We start from the raw sequence: 26,691 nt of genomic DNA on the forward strand, positions 1-26,691 counted from the left end.
CAAAACCATTATTGTTTAATAAAGGATAATTAAAGAACGTGCAGGTGACAGTTTTGTATATAGTATTTGCATAAAGTAAATTTTTTTCAAATTTTTAAAATTATTTAAAAATTTATTTATATATATTTCTATAGTCTATGCCACTCCCGGTAATGTAAGAATTCCAACCGGAAGAAGTCATACATCTAAATCGGTTCAGCCGTTGAGCTGCTACGGTGGAACAAACATACATACATGCACCCAAAATACATTACACTTTTTTTTGGGCAGTCGTATAAAAAAAGTAGCTGTTTTAAAATTCATCTTAGAAAATACCACTCGCAAAGCAAAATATTTTTTTATAAAAGGAAGTTCATATTATTGCGTCATATTTTTCGTACGTCTTACAGTCCAATAATAAAACCATACAGAATAGTTATTTCTGCCTCCACCGTATACTTCTTATGTATATTTTGATTGAAAAGCGCTTTTGGTTCGATTGACTTTTTTTTAACATTATTTCAATATACAGTTATTTCCTAGAATAATGAAAATTATCTGGCTGTGTATGAAATAAATGCGATCTTTACGTATATCTTTAAATACATAGTTTTGGCTATCAATGACCTGCAGAAATTTATATAACGGATTAAATAATCCAAAAATATTCTTATTCACTTGTGTGTGTGTGTGTGTGTGTGTGTGTGTGTGTGTGTGTGTGTGTATATATATATATATTTTTTTTTTTTGTTTACAGTCTGAGAAAAAAATTGCTGTGCATTTTAAATATTTTAGGACACACAAAGAAAAATATTAAAAAAATAGCCCGAATGCTGTATTATACTTTGCAGTGCGAGCTTTATTAAAATAATTTTATTTTTCTTCCCTGTAAAAATTCTAATCACGGGACGCAAACTAATCTGATAGTATTTGTGATTATGTACTGTATTATATTTAATTTTGAGTAAAATACATTATTCAAATGTTTATATTAAAAGAGGATTACGTTGTTAAGTTTCGTGAATATTTTGTCAATATTTAAATTCTATTTCCAGGTCGATATGCTGTAGAGGATTGAAAACAGTTGCTGACGAATGAAAAACCCTCCGTGTTAGCCGTTTTACTTTTGTATCGTATCGCCTGACTTGTTAATACATATTTAACTTACGTCAACAATACATTTTCTCCTTAATTAATGTACATTTTAGTATACCGTAAGAAATAATATATACAACACTTTTTTGAAATAGATAAGTTAATAATTAATAATTTAATAAATAATAATCCACTTAGCCGATGTTCATGTAATATTCAAAATTTAATTGTGGAAGGTAGGTACCGCAGTAGCAGTTTCCTTAAGTAATGGCGAACTATAGGCATTAATTAGTCGTTGATGATTCGACGACGCTACACTTGGAGTAGTAATGATGGACTCTAGTCGTAATGACTACGATTCCGATACCAGCAGTTGACTGAGCTGGTTCACCTCCCGACAGAATTCTTCCTTTCTACGGTAAATAATAAGATATTAATTTTTTTTTTAAATTTTGAAGTTACTAGAATATGCCATCACTCAGTCGATGAACGTATGACGAAAGTTAATGACTTTATACTCAATGTATTATCCACTAAATCTATGTAATCTTTTTATAGACCGTTTTTCTTCACTCGTATTCTGCACGAGCTCGGCAAAGGTTTTAGCCGGCAAAGTGAAATCCTGTTTTAACTTGGCCTTTTAGTACTTATCTGTTGTGTGTTAGTATCTTTAAAAAATACGAACCTGTTTCAGCGAAATAGTTCTGAATTTTCTTTCACTGAAGATGATAATTAAGAATCTTTTATTCGTTTTTCTATTCAATCACCGTTCATAAAAATAAGGAATTAACTCTAAATTTGATCTGTTTTATTTTGCTTTAAATTAATTTAAACGTCTACTTTACGTGTCAAATCTATTTAAATAGATTTGACGCTAAACTTGTAATTATTTTCCGACAGACAACGAAATTTCATAAAAATAAAATTCTGTTTTAATTTGGTTTTTTTTAACTTATACATATCAAGGTCTATATATATATATATAAAATTTGGTTTTCCCGTAATAACGAATCTATTTATCTGTAATAAAAGATACAGTACCCTCCACGAATATAACATATAATGTTTTATGATTTCCAGTACCGTAAATGTTTATTTCTAAGTATTATGATCGATAGAAAATTTGATTTTATTATTATAAAAATAAAAGTTATGAGAGCAAAGGTTTTTATTAAAACCAATTTTTAAACGTATTACTACACGATAGACATGACGGGAAGAAGCTTAACGGTATTACATTGCTTTCAGATACAAAGGACGTAGGTATAGCATTAGTCCAGACGAAAAAAGAATCTGGGAAAGTTGAATCTCCTTCCTTTTCAAACCTATCATCTAATGCGAGTAATAAATCGAAAAACGATTATAATTCTCTCGTCTAATTTAAAATATTGAATTTGTAACGAAGTCGAAAAAGTCTTCCCATATTTTTGCGAACTTTAATTCTATTGATAAATAATATACATATAATTAATAATAATAATTAATCCTGTTTAATATAATAATTAAGAGTTGTAGTCGCGAAGATAGTAACACGTTTTCATAAAATTATCTATAAATAATGTAAAACTGTACAAATATTTGATTTAAACTTTAGTTAAACCATTTATAACACTATAACCAATAACGTTGCATAATTTAAACTTTGTAGTTACAGATTTCACAGTTTAAAAGAAACGCCTTCTATATCAAAACTTACTAATAGTAAATTTTTTTATTCATCTTAAAAACCTTTCGAAAGAATGACTGAAAATCATTTAAAGGTAATAAAAAAAAAATTCAAAACAGGCTATGTATTTTTTACGTAGATATATTTTAGAAGTATTGTTAAACTCGATTGTTCAAAATATTTAATGGAATAACAATAATATTTAAAAAAAAAACGTAAGTCAGTGTATTTACTTTGTTTCTAGTAATATTTTTATATTATTGAAATCAACAGGAAATACTTGTATTTTATATATATATATATATATATATATATATATATATATATATATATATATATATATATACACACACACATATATACGTTCAGTGCGTAGGATGAAAGTAAAAGCTTGCTTGCACGAGGCAGACAGTCGCTTGTGCAGGGCATTATATTAAATTTTTTGTGCAATACAGTGTGTTTAACTATTTTCATAAATAGCAAAAATTCCTCAATCAAGATTTATTATCATTTTGTTTCATTTCAGACAATAATTTATTTAATAATATTTAGCGCTTATAAATATTTATTACAGTATACGGTACCAAAAATGGATAGTTTATACTTGTATTAATAGATTATTATTACAGTCCCTACATCAAGCGAGTCATAAAATGAATGACCACTTTATAAGAATAAAGGTTATCAAAATATTTTACTTGAGCTACATTTATGTGCACTTGAAATGGGTATTTGTATTGTTCATGATGATTTTTACTCGTAGTAATAAACATAATCATTAAATAATAGGCATACACCCTCCTACAAATTATAGTTTATTTAAAGCTTGAGATTTTATAAGTATTCATAGAATAGCTAAGTAATTTTTATACCACGGGTGGTTAGTGGGTGGATGGTTAAAAATAAATATTAGTGGGCGCAAGGTTTTATGAAGAAAGAAGCTATAAAATTAGAAAAGTTAGAAGATGACATTTAATACGCATTCAAAAATGTGAAGAAGGAACCGCTGCAGCTGCAGCTAGTGGGATTTCAAGATTACAAGTTTAAAACTCCGAAAAGAAAAGCAATATCTTCTTGAATCTAAATCGGAGTCGAACCAAAAAAAGTATAAAAAACTTTCAAAACCAGTTAGTGGATAAGACAGTTTTGTTGAAGGCGTTATAAGAAGAATAGTTAATGAGTTTCACACAAAACGTAATGAACTGCCAACATTGAATAAATTACGTGAAGAACTTCAAAAGAATATTCAAGTTAAAGGTTCTAGAACTACACTAGCAGCTATCCTGAAAGAGTTAGGGTTTAAGTGATGTAAAAAGAGTAATAATAGGAAACGTTTGATTGACAAAGAAGACATCCGGTGGAAGTGAATTGAATATTTGAGAAAAATTACTGATTGCAGAAATGAAAATTCTTCGATCGTTTATTTGGACGAATCGAAACAATTTCATGAAGTGAGCATCTGAAAAATTTATTGCTGGTCTTCCCCCTGTAAGTGTTTATAAACACTTATTGAAGTGTTACTTAAAAACAAGCTTGTGGAATGGGAGTTGATAATGCCTCATTCCACAGTTCATTTCTAGAGAATCTTCTGAATTCAAATGATAGAAAAAGTCACATGATTATGATTAATTGGTTAGAAAAGAACAATTTTCCGTTCAATAAAGCAATGTTATGACCGCAATTGTATGACATAATTTAATAACAGAGAAATTCAAAAATAAAGTACCATTTTGATAAACCATTAAAAAATCACAGGTATCAGGTCCTGCGACTTCCACCTTACCAGTCCGATTTAAATTCGATCGAGGTGGTACGGTTGGTTCTGAAAAGATATGTTGGTAGTAATAAACCAACATTTCTTACGTCGCATAAAAATAAATTAGCTGAGGAAAGAATGAATGAAATGAATAAAGATAATTGGAAACCGTATTGCGAACATGTAAGGAAAGCTGGAAACGAGTATAAGAGGATGGAACCGTTAATCGACGAAATGACTGATAAATTTATCATACATCTAGACCAAAGTAGAGAAAGTGGCTGTTCCGGTGAAGACAGAGAAGTTGGTGAACTTGCATAGGAACCGGACATATAATGCAAATTTCAAGTATAATGTTTATTTTAATAGTACGGTCAGCAATGAAAACAATCGTAAAAAAAAGAAAGAGTTTGAGAATTTTACTTATTGTACAAAAAAAAATTGTACAATAATAATTGTGTATTTAATTTAATGTAATTAAGGAAACGGTATACATTCAAGCGCTAGTTATGATTTTTTTAGTTTAAAAATACGCCTAAATTAAAATTCTTGTTTTCTAAACAATTTTTCACAAACAATATGTTTATCTTTCAAACCAAAGTTCCAAGGTAGAGCGATTAGAGATAACTGAGAATCTAACATTAAAATATTTATGGTGGTAATTTTAAAGAAAGTTTCAGAATGTGGCCGACCGCCGAATAAGTTCAAAGAACTTCATTAGTCGTATACTTTTCCCGCGTTAATGACAAAAATTCTCTACAAAGATAACATACAGTTGACTTAAGTTATTAAGTATGAAAATTTTGTTTAACAATGTTTATAGAACATTTCTTTATCAGTAAGTATTCCACAAATTTGGTAAGAAAATTAATAGAAATAAATACAAACATAATGAATGTAGTTTTTTTTAGAGATTTTAATTATATATAAGTACTAAACTTTCCACTATATTAGTCTTAGAGTTTTATTCTAAAAAATGTTTATATAAAGAAACCGATCAATTTATTTTTAAAGATTAGTACTTGATCTCTAATACATATTCATTTCGTTGTTACGAACGAGATTGTTTATTTAGAATAAACCGTCAGTTTAAATCCTTTCATTTTCTAGATCTCAGTTTCATATATCTCAGACGTGTTCAACATACCAGTATATAATATACAATGTCACTTTACTTATTAACAAGCGGTTCTTCGACCCATTATATTGCACTGAACTCACTAAATTTAACGTATACAAAGTAAAATATAATTTAAAACACTAGCTATAGCAAACAATATAATTTACATTTAGCTTAGAGAATAGAAGCGTAATAATATGCTGAATAAATGATACAAAGAAGAGTACAAAAAAAAAAAAAATGGAAGATAAATTAGGCCAAACGTATATTTATAGATAATCTTTTATAAATTCAGTACTTTAACGTAGCTATTTATTTAAATATTTATTTCACTGAATGTACAAACAACATTTAGTTTAATTATTTAAAACAGAAAACGTTGAATTGTAATATAAATGACAGTTTCAATAAACACCCACGTAATAAAAATGTCATATAAAAACGCCTACATTTATTTACGTATAAATTTTAATAGATACATGTACTTCGAAAATAAAAATATAACCTCCAGTAATTAGTAATTGTTTAAGTTAACAGCGATGAGAGACCTCGCTCACGTTCAGTTAAATATTTATGAAAGATGAAAAAATAACAAAAGAAATGAAATAGAGTAAATCATGTAATTTAAAAATTCAAATTTTCATATATATCCTGTATTCTTTACACTATATATATAGCAACAGTAAAACGATGAAAACATTTGATTCCATATTACGTTATGTTTTTACTGTTTGAAAAAGCTGCAGTTAGAGTTATCACTTGCATAGTACAATTTTATAGAATAATATATAAAATTCATAAAACGTGAAAGAACAATAAAGGTTTCGTTAGTAAGTTACTCTTTTTCTTGTCCGTTAAAATGCAGTATAATTCTTACTTAAAAATTTTTCTCTTTCATTTTATCGAGCAAACTGTTTTTACATTTTACATTCAAATTATATTAAATGTTCGTTGATTAAGCTTTAAAAAATGGAACATGAATTCAGTTCCGAAAACTTTTCAGCCTGCCTTTAGAGTAAATAAAAGATTTTTGTAATTAACCGTTTGTAATTTAAAATTCTTGTTGAAGTCTATTACTGTTATCGGTAGTAAGAAGAAGCGGTATGAACTATTCCAGAGTTTTGTAATTGACCGTAGAGTAAATGGAGCGTGAAAAACAATTTGTTTAAAGTAATTTTGATTCTGGTGGAATTGAATCATATATTCAGAATGCATCACGAAGTTCTCCCGGGACTTTCATAACCTATTCTACTCGTGAAAATAATAGAAAAGGTAATATAGACATATATTCTAAAACTTATAATGGAAAAGGTACGTATAAAAAAAAGGTACGTATATTGGTTCTAAAATCCTTCGTTTGCGAATTACGGCTAGTGAAAAATTTCGCTCGGATTTCAGTTGCTTCGGTGAAATGAGATTGTACTGACATCTTTAGAACGTTAATTAAGGAGCAGAATTAGGGATTTCTTATGGTTTTTGACCTGAAAAATCGAATATAATAAGTCCCTCAACTGTACATTTGCAGTAGTTTTCGAGAAATTTGGGGTGAAAACCAATAGATTGGGGTAAAAAACCCTGTTTTTTTATTTTTGACGTACAAATTACTTTGTTAAATGAGTAATAAACACATAAAACGTTTAAACAAAACTTGCACAGGATTTAATTCTTAACAAAATAGTGTTGGGTAAATTGAAAAAACTAAAAAAAATTAGAATTTTATTTAGAAACAGCACATTAGACCAAAGTGCATTGTACTTACCAGTTTATAATAAATGTTTAAAAATGAGCCCGCTATTTTTAATATATTTCTTGGCATGCTTCTGTACTGCTCTTTTTGTTCTTTTTAGTTCTTCAGAGCTGTCCATAATTTGCTCATCCGCATCCACAATGCGTGCAATTAATTTCTCACGAGAATATATTTATGTTTTGTATAAAATATTTTTCATCCAATCCTATACGCAAAAATACTAAAGGTGTTAGTGCAGGGGATCTTGGTATATATATATATATATATATATATATATATGTGTGTGTGTGTGTGTGTGTGTGTGTGTGTGGGTGTATTATTTTTTCAAACATTATATACCACTGTATCAAATAATTTATTTTAAAATCAATAATTTAAATCCACCATATACATTTCAAATAAAAGATAAGAACACTCACCTATCCGTTACGCTTTCGTAATGTTACTCCATCACCAGCAGAAAAATTTTATAAATTACACACGATTATAAACTAAAATATATAGTTAAAATTCAGTTTTATAAAATTAAACTTTTAAAAACTTAATTATATATGTACAAATGTTACATCTAAAACTTTTTCTACCCACTACGGTAAGATGAAGAATAGCATTTATCAAATTATAAATCGTTATGCCAGAGATCTTATCGATTTAATCATTGTACTATCATATGCAATTTGTTTATTAATAAGTCTGTATTTATTTTTATACTTATTTACTAATATAATATTTCTGTAATATACCAATTACTTTATTATTATTATTTATATCTAAAATTTCTAAATTATGATTAATATCAGTAAATTATATTTACTTTTCAATAGGTTTTCAGTTACATTTGAAAATGTAATATTTTCGGTTTTGTAATTATTGTAGTGCATATGATGGAGTTAAATAATTGTAAAATAAATTTTAAGATAATACGAGTATATATATATATATATATATATATATATATATATATATATAATTAAAACTCACTATAAACAGAGAGTCCAAACTAGCGAAAGAAGAGTGGATTAAAGAAAAGTGTTCAGAAGTGGAAAGAGAAATGAACATTGGTAAAATAGACGGAGCATAAAGGAAAGTTAAGGAAATTTTGGGGTACATAAATTAAAATTTAATAATGTGTTAAACAAAGATGGTACACCGATATATAATACGAAAGGCAAAGTCGATAGGTGGGTGGTATATATTGAAGAGTTATACGGAGGAAATGAATTAGAAAATGGTGTTATAGAGGAAGAAGAGGAAGTCGAAGAGGTTGAAAGGGGAGGAACAATACTGAGATCTGAATTTAAGAGAGCATTAAAAGATTTGAATGGCAGAAAGGCTCCTGAATAGACGGAATACCTGTAGAATTACTGCGCTGTGCAGGTAAGGAAGCGATTTATAGATATACAAACTGGTGTGTAATATTTATGAAAAAGGGGAAGTTCCGTCAGACTTCAAAAAAAGTGTTATAATCATGATACCAAAGAAAGCAGGAGCAGATAAATGTGAAGAATACAGAACAATTAGCTTAACTAGCCATGCATCAAAAATCTTAACTAGAATTCTGTACAGAAGAATTGAGAGGAGAGTGGAAGAAGTGTTAGGAGAAGACCAATTTGGTTTCAGGAAAAGTATAGGGACAAGGGAAGCAATTTTAGGCCTTAAATAGTAGAAGGAAGATTAAAAAAACAAACCAACATACTTGGCATTTATAAACCTAGAAAAGGTATTCGATAACGCAGATTGAAATAAAATGTTCAGCATTTAAAAAAAATAGGGTTCAAATACAGAGATAGAAGAATGATTACCATCATCAAACATTTACAGGAACCAAACAGCAACAGTATAATTGAAGAACATAAGAAAGAAGCCATAATAAGAAAAGGAGTCCGACAAGGATGTTCCCTATCTCCGTTACGTTTTAATCTTTACATAGAACTAGCAGTTAATGATGTTAAAAAAGAATTTAGATCCGGGGTAACAGTGCAAGGTGTAAAGATGAAGATGCTACGATTTGTTGATGATATTGTAATTCTAGCCGAGAGTAAAAAATATTTAGAAGGAGCTTTGAACGGTATGGATGAAGTCCTATGCAAGAACTACCTCATGAAAATAAACAAGAACAAAGCGAAAGTTATGAAATGTAGTAGAAATAACGAATATGGACCACTAAATGTAAAGATAGGAAGAGAAAATATTATGGAGGTACAAGAATTCTGTTATTTGGTAAGTAGAATTACTAAAGATGGACAAAGCAGCAGCAATATAAAATACCGAATAGCACAGGCGAAAAGAGCCTTCAGTCAGAAATATAATTTGTTTACATCAAAAATTAATTTAAACGTCAGGAAAAGATTTTTGAAAGTATATGTTTGGAGTGCCGCTTTATATGGAAGTGAAACTTGGACGATCGGTGTACTTGAGAAGAAAAGATTAGAAGCTTTTGAAATGCGGTGCTATAGGAGAATGTTAAAAATCAGATGGGTGGCTAAAGTGACAAATGAAGAGGTGTTGCGGCAAATAGATGAAGAGAGAAGCATTTGGAAAAATATAGTTAAAAGAACAGATAGACTTATAGACCACTTATTTAGGCATCCTGGAATAGTCGCTTTAATACTGAAGGGATACGTAGAAGGAAAAAATTGTGCAGGCAGGCAACGTTTGGAATATGTAAAACAAATTGTTAGGGATGTAGGATGTAGGGGGTATACCGAAACGAAACGACTATTACTAGATAGGGAATCTTGGAGAGCTGCATCAAACCAGTCAAATGACTGAAGAAAAAATTAAAACTCGAGAAACGGAACAAGTAGGATTATGAAAGAGTCCTTGAGACAATATTATTTGATGTAAGCTATCTTATGTAGGACCAAACTTCATGGAGGAATTTCCATATTATACCCGTCTTAATACGTATGATTATAGAATGATTTTATAAAAAAGCTAAAGAAGTTTTTTAATTGAGATTTTCTTTTTATATCATTGATGAATTCGTTTTCCTTTCCGATAATTATTTTAGTCGTAGGTTTTTAGGATTAAATTTAATTAATTTAGTATATCTCTGATTTAGTTTACACTGAGTGCTGAATCACCAAAAATTAAAGGACTGAAGAAGTGGCCGGTTGAAAAACCACTTTATACAATAGAAAAGTCGATTAACAACTGCTGTAATAAGTTTGTATACGGTCACTTAGTTTTTAGTGACTTGATTATTGCAAAAAATATATTTCTGGATGATTTATTTGTAAAAGTTTTATCTAAATAAGTGACAAAAAATAATTAATAGTCAAATCCCCTGAAATATTTAAGTATTTTATACGTTCATTGTATTAATTAACCGCCATAAAATAAATAATCATTTATACCAATCACTCAAATCTAAGAAATAAATAACGACCTGAAAAAAATCGTAATGATCCTCTAGTTATGTATTTTCCTTCATTTTTTTAGTGCCTTATCTACTGATCGAATTTTGGCAACCGTCATAGAAATTATTGTTTTATTAACTGTACTCGGAAATACTTCATTGAAGGAAGATGTTCGCTGGCGCATATTCTTTAAAACAAAGATATTTTCCTTAAAAATATAATCTTTGTACCTAGCGATATATTACCTATATCGCTAGGTATAGAGCTAGTCGCTCTATACCTAGCGATATTTGCTTTAAAAATTATCTATAGAAAATCTTATTTATCGTTTTTCTTTAAGCGTATTTTACAGAAAAATTTCAAACTTACCAATTACTAAATACACACTCGGTGAACCTGTAATTATTTATTACGGATCTACTGAGCGTTCGCTAAACACGACTTAGCATGACTTCAAGAAGTCGACAGAAACTTTAGGTTACCCAGAAAAAACTACGACACAATATGTAAAAAATAATAAAGAGCTTTATTTACAGAAATTATTAGTAGCGTTGATTTGAGACAGTTTTGCCCGCACTCGCCTATCGTATTTTAATATTTATATTAACAAACATTATGGGACTGGAAGTGAAATTTAAACAAATAATTAAAATTATTTTGTATAATGCGATCTTAAATACTGCTTTCTTTTATTTATAGTCAAGTTATAATACAAAAATAAAAAATAAAAATAACCTCAAAAGTTTTATCAACCGTTTGCATCTTTTTACTCGTAACTTGCCCAACTCAGTAGACAACTTATATAAGACATAGTTATTAAATTAATTTGTTGTTTTACACTTTTTTTTATAAGAAAGAATGTCCTACGGCTTTGACGCATATAAACCACAAGAGGGTATCGATAAAAATCGCTGTATCTTGAGAATAATGACGTTCACTATACGATCAGTCCCTGTGTAGACGACTTGAACATCATTTGCATTTTGGTGAATTTGGCACGCCGATGCGGAACAGTAGGTTCGTCTCGGTTAAGACATCAACAGGAAACCGCTTCACTCCTCGCTTTCCTTCGCAATCCTGATACGATTTTTACCTCGAGAACGGCGATGACTGTTTCGGGAATGATTTATCTCGAATCAGATCGCCTACAACCGTTATGTTACGACATATAACATACATACTTCGTGTCTTTAAAATAAAAAAATAACAACTTTTTTTAGGTCAGTAATAACGGGTCTACTGAAACAGAGACTGTTATCGAGAGTAAGCGTTTTCCGAAACTGAAGAACAATGTTCATTTTTTAAATATTTACGAAAATATTTAAATTTTACATCGGTCTAATCTCGTTTTCCGTAAATGAAGATAAGCATTAGTTATCATTAGGAAAAATAAATTTATTCATACGAAACTAGTAGTAATAAATCTAATGAAAGCGAGATTGGTATGGAAAGTCGGCACATTCTGAAACTGAAAAACAACTTTAAATTTCAGCGAAATAAAAACTATCCCACCTGTGGAAAACTCCCAGTTATGTAAAAAAGTCTTAATAGAAAACTGAATTTTAGGAAAGATATCTTACTTTAAATAGTTTAGCAGAGATATTGAAAAAGTCAGAGAATGAATTTTAAGATCGGTCAAATCTTTTTTTATCAAATCTTCGGCTTTGAAAACTACACACTGTTGCAAGATTTAAACAAGAAAACAAAGTAGAAAATTTGTAAGGCAATGAGTAGAATCTAAAGTGTGAAATCTAGCCCCCGATTAAAAAAATAAAGGGATTAAATAGAGTAAATACGGTTGAAATAAGATTTTAACATTTTGTTGTAGAAGGTTTTAAGGCAGAGGTTAAGTTGGAAAACGATGGCGGTTAGAAGTCGAGTCTTTCAGTTGAGTGCTTAAAAAAAAATTTTTTAATAGCATATTGTAAGTAAGGAGAACACCTGATTCTCAAAATCAGCTATATTATCGTCCTTCTGAAAGGAAAGCAGAAGAGGAATAAGGAAGTTTTTTTGTTTTTATGTTTAGAGATCAGAACGTGCGAATCGCTTTATCTGTGATGGAAGACGACATCGATAATTTTGTTTAGTTTCATCTTTCTCTCGACTCTTCCTCCGAGTATAATTACAAATTTATAAAGTTATTAATGAATTTATATAACGCTGCTGTTTAAAGCTGCCCAAATGTTTACAATTTCTTCTCATTAACATTTTTTAAATGTGCTTATAGGCTGTTTATGTAAATTACTAGCTCATTTATTCCAAAATTACCAATTATCTGTCATTTCCGTAAAATCTGATAAAAAGGGGCTGGTTCAAATTAATTATTCTAGTTTTAGTATAAAACAATTTTGCCGACCGGAACCGAGTCGACTATAAAAGTTATATGTTATTTTTCATGATATTAAAATGTCACATCGACGATACATGAACTTAAGCCGTACGTAGAAAGTCGCTGTATCATAAAGGATATATCGAAGTAACATTTATGTTTGAGGTAATACATATATATGTATAGCCGGTTATAAAAGTTTATTTTCTTTTCCCCAAACCGTTTTACTGTACGATCTATAACAATGAAAGCCAAGTCTTTCTTTCTTCAGGAAGAAAGAGATGGCAGTGTTTACTCTTATACAATTTTATGCTATCGTATAAAGTACATAGGCTTTCCGGATCATACAGATGCACAAATAAACGTCTGTCAACTGAAGTACCAATAATACTCGTATGATAGCCGTCAAAAACAAACAATAAACTAGAAAATACAGTCTTTAAAAATATAGGCCGATAGTATTAAAGTATTTATTTATTTAAAATAAATGCTTTAATACTCACCACTTGAGTTGAGCCTAACTATTAAGTGTTAATACATAAAGAATTTATTCATCAAATGATTGAAAAAAAATTAACGCACTCGGGTATATCGACTGAAAATGCTTCTCAAGTCGATAACTGTTTCTTCTTTTTCATATTATTATAACTTCAAGCGATTTTTTCAATTTTGTCTTAGGTATAAAAAACTGGGTTTGTCATAGGTACCGTGTATAAAAACATTTATGACTTTTAGTACTTTAATTTTTTTATTTTTATACTTCTTTAATAACATTAAAAAATATTTCTTCATCGTAAAATGGGATTTGCTATTACTTTTTCTTTCTGAAAATTCATTAATTTACATTTTAATAAATCAGAAATTAATCATTTCAATGACAATATTAGGGGAATCATGTCAAATTTGGACCGTTGCCTAAGTTTGACCGTCTGTTTTTACCTATATACGAGTTTTTTAAGCGTATCAGATAGACAACTGGTTATTAGCGGTACCGTATTCACGAAATTCAGTGGCCATTTGTCTGGAGCTGTTGTCCGTAGGAGATTTTGTGTTTTCATAGTTTGGGTTGTAATTTTTAAGCTTAGAATCTTAAGCTGTTCTGTTCATGTAAGAGTTAAGCTGTTCTGTAAGAAATCAAATTTTCGTTGCCATGTTTTGCAAGTATCCATCGTTAGTTATTAAATATACTGTTTAGTTTTGTGTACTCAGATAGCGACGTGTTATATCTTCGGGGACCAGTCGCTTAAGTTGGACCACCGCCTGTTTCCTAAATTGGACCGAAGACAGAAGAAGATTGTTATAAATGTTATTACTTTGGGTTCTAATTTGTGCGTATGTAATATATCGGAGGACTCTGTGTGTTCAGGTTACCAAGTTGTCAAAAGCAGGCGCGCATGGAAAATGGAACGAAGATAATTTGAAGATGGCCGCGGGTGCGTACATGAACGGTGTCTATGGTTTCAATGAGTGCTCTTGCGTATTTGGAGGGCCAAAGGCTACAATAAAGAGACTCGCTGATATTAAAAATACTTTCACGAGTTCAATAAAGTGCATGCTATGCAACCAGTCTTCACTACAAAAGTGGAGAAAGTAATCACTGACCATATTCACTTGTTTTGAGGTTAGTTTTTTCGGCTTCACCATTAAAGATGTTCGTAAAATAGATGTCGCAGAGAATTCAACTGACCCCACTGCTTTAACAAACAAGAAAGAGTGGCCGTAAAATGTGGTTTTATTCATGCAAGAGTCGAAATCTACAGCTTTCCCTTCGACAGCCAGAAGGAACATCAATGACTCGAGGTAAGGGGTTTAACAGAGACAGTGTTAAAAATTTTTTGAATATACTCAAAAGAAGTGTAGACGAAAATCGTATTACAGAAAACATTATTTTCATTGTGAATAAATCTGATTTTACAACGGTGCAAAACGGCGGCGAGAAAAAGTAATCTCTCGAAAAGGTAAGCACCAAGTTGGAATCATTACGAGTAAAGAAGGAGGATTGAACACTACAGTTGTCTGCGCTGTTAATTCGGCAGGTTGCTTTACACCACGAATGATAATTTTTAAAACAAAAAGAAGCAGCAAGAAGTTGAGATTGGTGCTCCACCAGGATGCGTTGTAGAAATTTCCGACATTGGGTACATGAATTCAGAGTTCATTTATCCATGGCGTGGCGTGGCTTTAATACTTTAACAGCCATGTCAACTATAGCAAAGATCGCCTATAGTCGTATTGCTTGATAAGTCAGAAACCTAAAGACGGTTGACTACGCTAGTGATAACGGCATCTCTATGTGCTTTAGTTGCCTGAGCATACAACTCGTCGGTGCAGCCACTTGATGTTCCGGTTTTTCGTACCCTGCAAACGTACTTCGACCAAGCACAAGTGGTTGCGCCAGAATTTAAGAAAAACAATATCACAACTTCAGATATTTGGGCTATTAAATGAAGCGTATGGACGAGCAGCATCGGAGAGTGCGTTCCACACATCTGGGATTTGGCCTGTAAATAGAACCGTATTTTCTGACCGTGATTTTGCTTCTTCTGATGCCTTAACCGTAGATTAATAGATTATTCCACAATTAAAAAATATGAACCTACTTCTACCAAAGACTGCAGGAGCAACAATATGGAAGAATTGTCCTCAGGAGATGACACTAGCAAATATAAAACAATTAGGATGACTGTAACTGAATTATCCCCACTTCCAAAACCATCCAAGGTACCTGCTATTCGAGGAAAAGGATAAGCTCAGGGCGCAGTTTTAATTACGAGAAGCCCACACAAATTAGACGTACAGTTCAACATACAAATACACAATAGATGTAAAATCTATGCAGAAAAACGTATTTTCCAACAAAAACAAGAAAGATCCGATTCAAATTGGTTCTGTGTTTTGCGTGTGAAGTAAAGGAAGAGGACGTAATCCAGTGTATGACTTGTAAATTGCGGGTTCATACAAATTGTGCCAACGTTAAGCCCAGTATAAAAAAATAATTAAATTACAGATTGCAAGTACACTTTGTAATCACTTGCAAGATTCATTTACACTCACCTCGCTGGGCACTTGGTGAAACATTATCTCGATTATAAAAGGATTGAGACTCTTGATGTCCTATTCCACCTAATCACCTTAGTATGGTTTTGTACTCTAAAAAGCGAAAAAATTGTAAGAGCGTTTTGGAATTAAGGTAATTTTGTGAAACAAACACTAAGAGTCGTACTTTTTTTATAAGTATTGATGTCTGGTCGGATTCTTTAAGTCGTTTGTGAATTTAAAGGTTAAAATGGTTTTTGCTTTTACATTCTCTTAGGTCTATTGTTTTTACATCAGGACATTCAGGTAGAAAAACAGAGGAACAGAGAATGTGATGCTAGACATTTCTCACTGATATTAGGTGCCTGCGTCTTTTTAGTTTAAAATGCCTAATGCAATGAATGTACCTAGGTGTTTCTACAAAATATATTAATTTCATTTATAAATACTTATTTAATAATGTTATTTTGTTTTTGTAATTTGTTTCTTATTTGAAACAGTTTATTTTCCTAATAAGCTAAGCGTTTTTGGTAGCATTATAAAAATATTTAATATTTCTAAGTAATCTGACGTAAAAATAGATATGGTTTAAGTTAATAACAGTTCTGTATACATTTTTCGTTTTTTATAAAACGCCTAAACTTTAATTATTTTACTTATTTTAACCTTATTTTTACTTGTCCTCTCAGGTCCAACTTAGGCAACCGGTTTCACAATTTGGAATATTTACTTGATTTGGTTAATCCAATTTTTTGCCTCTTAATAGTGAGACATTATAAAATATAATTCTATCCGATCAAAGCGGATAGAATGTAGAATATTTAAAAAACGTTTTTGGTTTAATTGAGTTATTAATAAGAATATGAAGGAGTAGAAAGCAAAATTGGTCAATTTAGGTAGCTTTTCCCTGTTGTATTTTTGAAATTAAATATGAAAACTGCAATGAAAACCTGCGGTAATAAAAGCTGTACATACACGCGTAACTTGATCCGTACTATATTAACGTCATAGAAGTAAATTATTCATTAAAAATTATACAAAATTATTCATACTAATACTTCCCTCTGTCCCCATACATATTTACATTGTAATTTTAAGAAAATTCAGATCTTTTTACATAATTTACAATTACTCTTCATTAAATTACATAATTTATTTTAAATATAAGAAAGTACGATTACGCTCAAAAAGTTTTTATAAAACATTCTACTTAAAATTTAAACCTGTATGACCATTCCGATCGTTAAAATATCATCAGTAGACAATATGCAAAACAAATCTTATAAAAAAGTAAAAGATAAATTAAAAAATTAATAAATAATTATAACTGATAAACACACAGTATTTACGAAATGCTAAAAACAAGTATTTTTAGCAGAGATTTTAGGAGAAGCATGAATAATAAAACAGTATAAAAATAGAAATAACAAAAATAAAAGAAAAAAGCAAAATGGGTGGTTATACATATTTGATTTATTAGGTATAAAGATTAATGTAAGGGTCTTAATCTTTTTTAAGATAGTTTTCAACTATACAACGTAAGAAGCGTATTCGGCAATCTGAAATGGAAGGTTAAACGGTTTAGATATTTTTAAATTAAATTCAAGCTTTCTATCGGTATTGCCTAGAAACACAACAGTTATTTTATTTTCTTTCAATTTTATTTTTTAGTCTTATCTAATATCCCAGCTAAATATACTTTTTTCATATTTTTACGTATTCCTTAATAATATATATTTTTTTTTAAATTGACAATACAATTTTTAAACCGTAATGTTGTTTTTATTTCAGTTTATTTAAATAGCTGTCGGCATAGGTCTATATTTTTAAAAGAAATCAAAATAAATCGTATAAAAAATTAGCGGCTTTTTTTAAATAAAATAAAATGGAAGAGACTATTTTTCTCATTAACCATTACGTTACCCGACAAGGAGCCAACGAGAGATAAACTTAGCTAAGATACTTATTATGTCTGAGTAACGAGAACAACAGCAGTAAAGGGTTCACAAGTTGAAAAACTAATGACAGCCAACCGTTGTGAACAATGTAGGACTGGAAAATTTCGTGGAGGAATTAGGTTTTCAGTTCTTGGGGATCTGAAGAATATTGTAAAGTGAATATAAATATCGATTACTAGTACTTAATACAGGAGATTACTATGGTCGACTTGTCGGCAATGTATTGTATTCTTGTTTGGTTCTTGAGATTGGATAATTAAATATTAAAAATCACTTAGCTGTGTGCATAAACCCCTTTAATATGTGTCTTAGAAGCTTAAAATGGGAAGAAAAGAGACACCCGGAAATTAAAGATATTAGTGATGTGTGTGTACATATCAAACCACAAATCACCCCAAAGTAAAGCTAAGTCTTCTTAATTTCTTAAAAACAGGATTATTATAAGAAGTAAATCAATACGAAACGAAAATGAATAGCTTTTCAATATTGTTGACGCAAGTATTTCAAAATCTGGAAAAAAATTCTTAAAAGGATTTTATTTTTTTTAGAATGTACGTTATTACGATGAAAATTAAGGCAGAAAGAAAAATAAAGAAAGAAACCTTTTTTATATATATATATAAATTTTCCTCCTGTTATAGGAAGATATTGAAGACAGAATGGATTGATACGATGGGAAATGAAGAGATTTTAAATTGGTCTGGAGAAAAAACTGCTGGTTGATAAAATGTTACAAAACGAAAACTTCAGGGACGTTTGAAGTACGGGTACTGTGAGGGGGAGATGCATCATCGCGATCTTCTTCCGCTCTTTGTAAGTTGTGTGCTGAATATCCTTTTAGAATAGGTTATTTTTACTTCCGGTAGAACATCTATAGCAGTGCATTATAATGTAATCAGTTGTAAAAACATGAATCTAAGCACGAATCGTAACATTTAAGGTTATTATTGTATTTGTGTTCAAATTGTAACATCTGCGGACAAATCAAGCAAAAGGTTATGAATTATTCATTTATTAGAGTAAAGACATACGTTTTCAATATTATCTATGTTACCAACCATAAAGAAATTCAATAAAACAAAAATTAACAGACACGAAAATAAATTAGATTATATTATATTAAAGGAAAGGAAATGGTGTATATAATTTATATAAATAGATAAATTTACATACACACACACACACAAAGACAGATTAATAATGTCAATAAATTTACAAAATGAGTATAAAAAATATGTAACCCGCTACTATGGTATAACATGCGTAGTCCGGTCATTAAGTAATTAACTATTTTCCAGAAAAACTAATATTTATTGGTTCACTGCACTCTTTCCGTAGACACGTATAATTGCTTATAACCATTATAGCCATGCCGGGCCAGTCAATTAATTTGGCTGGTAATGTATGTGCACGCATGCGTCTCTCTCTCTTTCTCACTGTGTGTTTGTGCGTAGGATTTTAGGTCAAACTCCATGTAAATTTGGGTAATTTTTGTTTGGCTTTATTAATTATTTACGTAATTTCAACTATTTTTTTGTGTCATATTTTATGTTGTTGGTAATGCAAACATATCAAAAACAATGCTGTATATGTTGACTTTGATTTTTATATATAATAATAATACAAATTATTATTATTATTTTATATATTTAATGCTGCTGTAGGTGAAAATATATAGTAAGTAGTGGTCAAACTCCTTTGATCCAAGTTACGGATTTTTCTGGTAGATGGTGTGAAGAAATTACCCCATTTTATTTTCCACCTGATAGAGTAATAATTTACAGCCGTCTTAACATATGTTTATTCTTGGCGCACTACATTTTTGTCGACGTGTTTGAATTCATCGCTTCATAATATTTATAATAAATGATTGAAGGTTCTCTTTATCTTATTTCTCTATAATTTTCAATTACTTTACTTTAATTGTATTTCTTTACTAAAATTTTTCTTCTAAAATTGAAGAAAATCTATAAAAAATGTTTTTTTTTTTACAAGACTTAACCTAACTCGACTTTAACTCTGTAAAAGCCCAGAACAGTTTTACAAATTTTCACTGTTATCGTGCCTAATTATTGATATTTTCTTTTCTCGCCGAATTTTAGTGTTTCTGAACCGATACTTTTTCAGTAACTAACCGCTTTTTTAAAAAATTGCTATTATTGTTTACGATTAAATGTGATTTTACCGAAAAATGTATACAGTATTTAAAATGACAGTAACTTTAGCAAGAAAACGAACATTTAGGAGGTACATTTTCTTATAAGGTTCGGTCCACAATATCATCCATTTTATCTATTATTTTTTAGTTGACGTTGTAAAAAGTTTCCTTTCAGCAACAGTTGTTTTAACAGAATTTTTCCTTTCAAATACAACTTCGGTTCCGTTGTAATTAATTTTAATTACTGTTCTAATTTTCTATTTCAGATTATCAAAGTGAACATGGTGAATTTACAAATTATTAGTTGAAAAATGGAAAGTGGATAGCTTTAAGATCGTTTTTCAAAAACGCCAAAACGTTTCGTTAGATAACCAAATAAAGTTAGTTGTTAGAGTGTAATTTTAAAATTTTAAAATTCTGTTCTGTCATAGAATTCGTGAAAAAAATAAATTTTCTTTAGTTTTTAAAAACAAATTTTATTAATGAAATGGATAAGTGAGTGCGGAATAAAATAAGACCAGTCGTGATATTTTCCGTTTTAAGCTTCAAACACATAGGCAAGGATATAATGCTCCAATTATAGTTTATTTTACCTTTGCAATGTTTAACTGTTTTTAGTAATGTATTTTCCAAACTTGTTAACTCGATTGTTTTTTTTTCTGGGGAGAGTCTCCACAAAAGATCTTTACAGCTTTGATTGATTGTAAAAATGGATTTTATTCTCTACAATTATGATTCTTCCACAGCAAAATAGATCATACTTAAAGTTTTTTCTTCGTATTAAATTCATAAGCGTTCAACATCCGCTTGATCGGTAGCGCGTACAAACTCTAGGCGGTATTCAACTCTTCCCAAATACGATGCAGCATTATTCCAGAGTACAATCCCATCAGCACCATTTGGTAAATACATTGATGATTATCGCCTTAGAATCTTCCGTATCAGCAACCCAAGAGTTATAGATGTAATCCTCGACAAAACCATTTATAAGGAAATTGTAAGGCGTTAAGTCCTCTCGGCTTGGCGGTCAGATTGTTGGATCATCGCGAGCGATCCCCCGATTAGGAAATTTGCTGTTGTAAAATTCACGAACCGATACAACCCGTTGTATTCCCATCTAGCTGGAAGATGAAATATTTTAGCTGAGGATAGGCAAATATCCCAAATATTGGCTATGGGAGTATATGTGTGGAAAATATTTGCCTATATTTGTGGCCGTTAAATGTTACCGGCTACAATTTTTTCATGAAAGAAAAATAGACGGATCACTCTGTCACTTGGAAAATTAATTTTCGAACTGTTTCTAACGTGCTCGGCATTGATGTAAGGACTTTCCGGACCTCAGATTCTGGCGTTTTGTTTATTTACATTTGCTGATAAATAAAGAGTGCCTCATAGGAAAAGCCTTTTATTAAGATATATTTAATTTCTAAACGATCGAACATAGTAATAGCAAAATGCTTACGGGTAATACTACCTGCTTATGAGTAATCATTCTTGTGTGATCTATAGTAATTGAAGTTTGTAAAGAAGCATTTTAAAAATTTTTCTGAACACATTATGAACAATTGAACGAAGAAAGTTTAATTCACCTTATTGTATTGACTTGTGAGAACTGCGAATAAATCCCTGTTGCACTCGTTCCACATTTTCGTCAGATAAATTCTGCCGTGTCTACCCTTTCTTGTGTTTAACACTTGCCACGGTATTAAACTTTTCATACTTTGCACGAATAGTCAGCCGTGATCTTTTACATCCCGATTTAAACTTATGCTAAACCAATGTGTCCGATTTCGTTTCTATAATCAGTCAATACATTACGCCTTCTCTTGAGTATTCATTGCGACTACACGGTTAGTGAAATAAGCATGACTCCTGTTTCGACTACGAGGCGACGCCAGATGTCATTTGCACGTGACCAGAAACTCTACCCGTGAAACCTTTTGAATACTAATCATAAATAAAACCTGCCCACAACATTTGATATCTATATTTAAACTATTATTAATATTTAAGGTTGTAAAGATCTTTTATGAGAACTCTGTATATAATTCAACACATGTAATAGTATTTAGGAAAATAAAAAAAAAAACCCGTTTCGTTTTGGAAGTTTTTAACAATTATTGTTGGTGCAAATGTTAGAGAAGATCAACGAAAACAACATTTTTAATCCTTGTTTTAAAGGTTGAAAAAATTACTATTATATTACCGAAAGTAAATTTATTTTTATTGCTTACTTTTCAGTTAATTTTCCTATCCAGAAATAATTAGCAATTTTCAAATTTTTTACAAATCACTACTGCGTCCGGACATGTTTATATACTTATGTTTGTATAAGATGTTTTCGTCCGCTCTACTGGGCGAAAATCTAAACGATTTTGACGAAACTTCGTGGGGTGATGTAAACCTATTGGGAATAGGGCTCTATTGATTTGCAAACAATAAACCGGAGTTAGAGACAAAAGACTGGGTTTTGGATACTTTTTCAACTAAAACCACAAATCCGCCCGTCTGACCCACTTACTGCGACAGAGTTTTTTTCTTATTTAACGGTTGTCGTAAAAATGACCGTTTGCTACATACCATTCAGGAACTTGACCGTATTTTAGTAATCTCTTTCTTAATTAATTAACTTTATAAAACGATCTGTATTTTTGATTATTTATGGGATAAGATGTTTTCGATTCGATATTCAAAATGTGTATTACGATATCTACTTATTGTCATAAGGTATTTTTGATTCTTCAACATAATCGCAGTAACGGATGGAAAAAATGAAACGAGCTGTTTTACGATTAATTAAAAATTAATGACAAACCGATTTTTTAAAGATTGGTCATTGTTATATTCCATGATTCTCCGGTTTTAATATAGGTTTCATCAAATCCGGGAATACCACACCGTTTTTAGTGAGATAATTTTCTGATATCTTCTCATAAACTGTGGAAAATTGAAAGAAAACAAATTTCGAAAATATAAATCATAGAGAATTAAAATCAACAACAGATTTTACCTAGTCTTTTTTTGAAATTAAACGGGGGTTCAGCCACAGACTAGTTAATCGGGTGTTTATTTTCATATAATTTTTTCGTAATCAATTTTGTTTTCAAATCACAATAATATATGTTTAAATCCTTTAAAAATTGTGGCGGTTTTTCATTATAACATTACATTTTCAAATTTTGACCGAGGGTTCAGTTCTCTAAAGTAAATATGGTTTTTCACATTTTTTTTACGCGTTTGAACAAATTTTAATAGAAAGTTTGAAGAAGAAAAATATGTTATATGATAATTCGTCACCTGTATTTTTCACACGCTATTAAATACAAAAGAAAGAAAACAATACCATTCATAACAGTATTAACAGGACAGCCCACAAACAAAACGGGGGTAAAATATAATTACAATATAGTTATGTATCAATATTTAAAAAAAAAAAATTGTAAATTATTCATCCTAAAACGGGAAAATAATTCAAAATAGCATAATATTAGTTTAAAAAATTCCATCAATTTCTGAACCGTCATATGTATTTAGAATCTAGTAAAGCTATTATCTAACATTTAATTTGGAGTTTTTAAAATGAATACATAATTTTTTTTTAAATAACATTTGGTAACGGTTACGTAGAATGAAGTCATTATTTTCGTTTCTTAAGATCGAGAATAAATCTTATAGAGCATTTCTTATTTTCTGGATAATAAGATAAATTAACAAAACAAGTAAACATTACAGTGTTATACTTACAGTTTTAAAGTCGATAATACCATTTAATTAAAACTAATGATGACGTAAAAGGTGGCGGTCTGACTCAAGTTTAATTGTTGTTTCAAGTTACCTTGTAATTTTAATTACAATAGTTAGATCAAAACCAAACATTACAAAACTTGAATATATTATTACGAGTTATATACTATATTATTACTTGAATGTGTATTATAATATATTTCGTACAACATAATTACTATACGTTGTGATGAAGCTAGTCGTAATACAATATCAGATGACTGGAATTATGATTTTGTAATATTATGTATATATATATATATATATATATATATATATATATATATACATAATATTGTACATATTATGTAAGTATATACAGGTGACCAACTCAAGATGACCATCATTGGGATTTCAGAAACTATAAGTTATATATGAAAGTTTAATTGGTGAACCTTCCCTTGATTTTTCCCTACATTAAAAGTACAGTATTACCATTTGTGAAATCTTCTCCCTTTTACCGATATGACGGCCACCTTCATTATTTCGAATGGACCTCGTGTTTTTATTCCATTTTTGGGTAGAAAATATTATTTTTTGACATTTTTATTTTTTGGTATTTTTATTTTTTGGTATTTTTCTCTAAACGCAGCCGTTACGGAGGTGTAAATTGACAAAAAACAATAAACACAATTTTAACTAAAAAATTATCAGCTATTTTTTGCATTGTTAAAAAATTACTCGAATTTAACAGTACATTCAATGATAGTAATGTATCGTCGCCCTTATTCATTAGTTGTTTGAATTGCTATCAAGGAGTTAATAAATACTTTACCGGCATAAAATACTTTTTTACCATTAAAGATAAAAAAGAAAAAATCATTAATTGTCAGAGAAGGGCATAATTAAATGAGTTTCTATAAAATGCTGGTACGCCAGCATTAACAATAAAATTTTAGCCGTGAATTTTTACGAGGGAAATCTTACGGAAGTTCGATACCGACAATCGCTGGCAGAGTTCTACTGCGATTTATTGATGTCTTGCCTTTAAAATTTGCGAATGGAAGTGTATTTCCAACAAGATGGAGCTCCAACACACAACTATGACGACGTAAAGGAATCTTTAAAAGCCCGTTTCCAAAACGGGTAGATTGCTAACCGAGGAACTGTTGCTTGGCCAGGAAGTAGTCCAGACCGTTCCTCCCGTTAGATTACGATTACGAATACGCGAAAGACACACCGGTTGTACACATCTCTGTACGCTTTAGTGGAAGAAATAACAGCTAGGTAGTAGAAATTTGGTACTACATCCATCACAACACATTGTCAAAAGCTGTTGATGATGTTTTCAGGAGAGCAACCGCCTGGATTTTTACTGATAGTAGCCATTTCGTAAATCTGTTGTAATTCTTCCTTCCTTATAAATGAAACTAAAACCGCACTGTACACGTTAAAGTCTTTTAATCTTACCTCTACTTTAATCTCCGCTTTACTTAATTTTCGAACTTTATATTATATGACAACCAGTTACTAATAAATTATACATTCCGTTTGAAATAATGAAGTTGGCCGCCATATTTAATTTTATAATTGTCAGCTCGTAGCTCCGTAACGGTTGCGTTTAGAGAGCAATATCCGAGAATAAAAATTTGTTAAAATAATATTTTCTACCAAAGAATGCGATAAAACATGAAATTTTCATTCGAAAGAATGAAGTTGCCAAATTCTGAAAAATGGGGGAATATTTAAACAACGGTAATACTGTATTTTTAATGTAGGAAATATCTACAAAAGGTTCCCCATTTAAAGTTTCTAATAAAACTTAAAATATTTGAGGCCCCAATTGCGGCCATGTTTAGTTGATCATTCTGTATATACAAAAGATAATGTTATAAATACAAAATGGACTGCATGCATACCTTCCAGAATACACAGATGAAGTGACATACTTATCCGCAACAAATCTATTTGCCCATAGTATACAGACGCTCCGTTTTTTTCACAAACCTTGAAAATGTTAAATTAATAGAAGTATCACCGACTGCTGAGAAATAGGTTTGAAAAAACACTTATTGGGTACTTATTGGAAGGTAAAAATCCACATTTATATACAACTTTAAAAAAAAATCATATCTGCTGAAGTAAAGTACATACACAAATTAATCACAAAAAATTGCCAACGTTTTCAAGAAGTAGGTTACTGTCTTTTTTTTAAATGTACAATATCATACCGCACTCTGATAAAGAAACACGAGCCAGGATATAAAAATTAAACTTAGTGATTGCAGTCGATATGCAAAGAGCGGACTTTACGAACATTCAACCTTAAAATTCAAGCTATGTACAATCAAGAAGATAATCAACTTTGGAAATCATGTTACGGAAACAATACGCACACGCATCCATAACACGATCATAAATCGACAAATCAACGCCAGTATAATACGTTTAAAAGAACAAAGTCACAAATCCAACATACTCGAATATCATTTTTACACTTCGATCTTGACGAGAACAATATAATAAACGATTACCATAGCTTAAACTAGATACTGTTTGACAACAAAATGAACAAATTTCCTAACCGCTTCAAAACGGATGTGGTTAGGAAACTGAGGAGGTTAGATGCAATTAGACTAATTGTTTCCTAAAAAATTGTACTATTTTTTTAGGATACAAATAAATGTTAAAAAATCGTAGAGGAAGATAAAGATAGGAGACTAAATAAAACACCGGAGAATATAGTATACGGTAATAAT

At 30.2% G+C, this 26,691-nt stretch overlaps 1 protein-coding gene and 1 long non-coding RNA gene across 3 annotated transcripts in view; one reads left to right on the plus strand and one right to left on the minus strand.

Annotated features, from left to right (window-relative positions):
• LOC142323540 (uncharacterized) overlaps positions 1 to 26,691 on the minus strand; it is a 570,462-nt gene that overhangs the window by 226,239 nt on the left and 317,532 nt on the right. The window lies entirely within an intron of this gene.
• Positions 1 to 26,691, plus strand: part of LOC142323541 (uncharacterized) — a 559,373-nt gene that overhangs the window by 217,170 nt on the left and 315,512 nt on the right. The window contains exon 4 of one of the 2 annotated variants that reach the window (XR_012756121.1): positions 1,035 to 1,148. The exons of the other annotated variant lie outside the window; for it this stretch is intronic. This is a non-coding gene — a long non-coding RNA (uncharacterized LOC142323541). Of the gene's footprint in view, positions 1 to 1,034; positions 1,149 to 26,691 lie in introns of those variants that run through there. 2 annotated transcript variants of the gene reach the window in all.

The sequence above is a fragment of the Lycorma delicatula genome, chromosome 4 (genome assembly GCF_047948215.1).
Source record: "Lycorma delicatula isolate Av1 chromosome 4, ASM4794821v1, whole genome shotgun sequence".
NCBI lineage: Eukaryota > Metazoa > Arthropoda > Insecta > Hemiptera > Fulgoridae > Lycorma > Lycorma delicatula.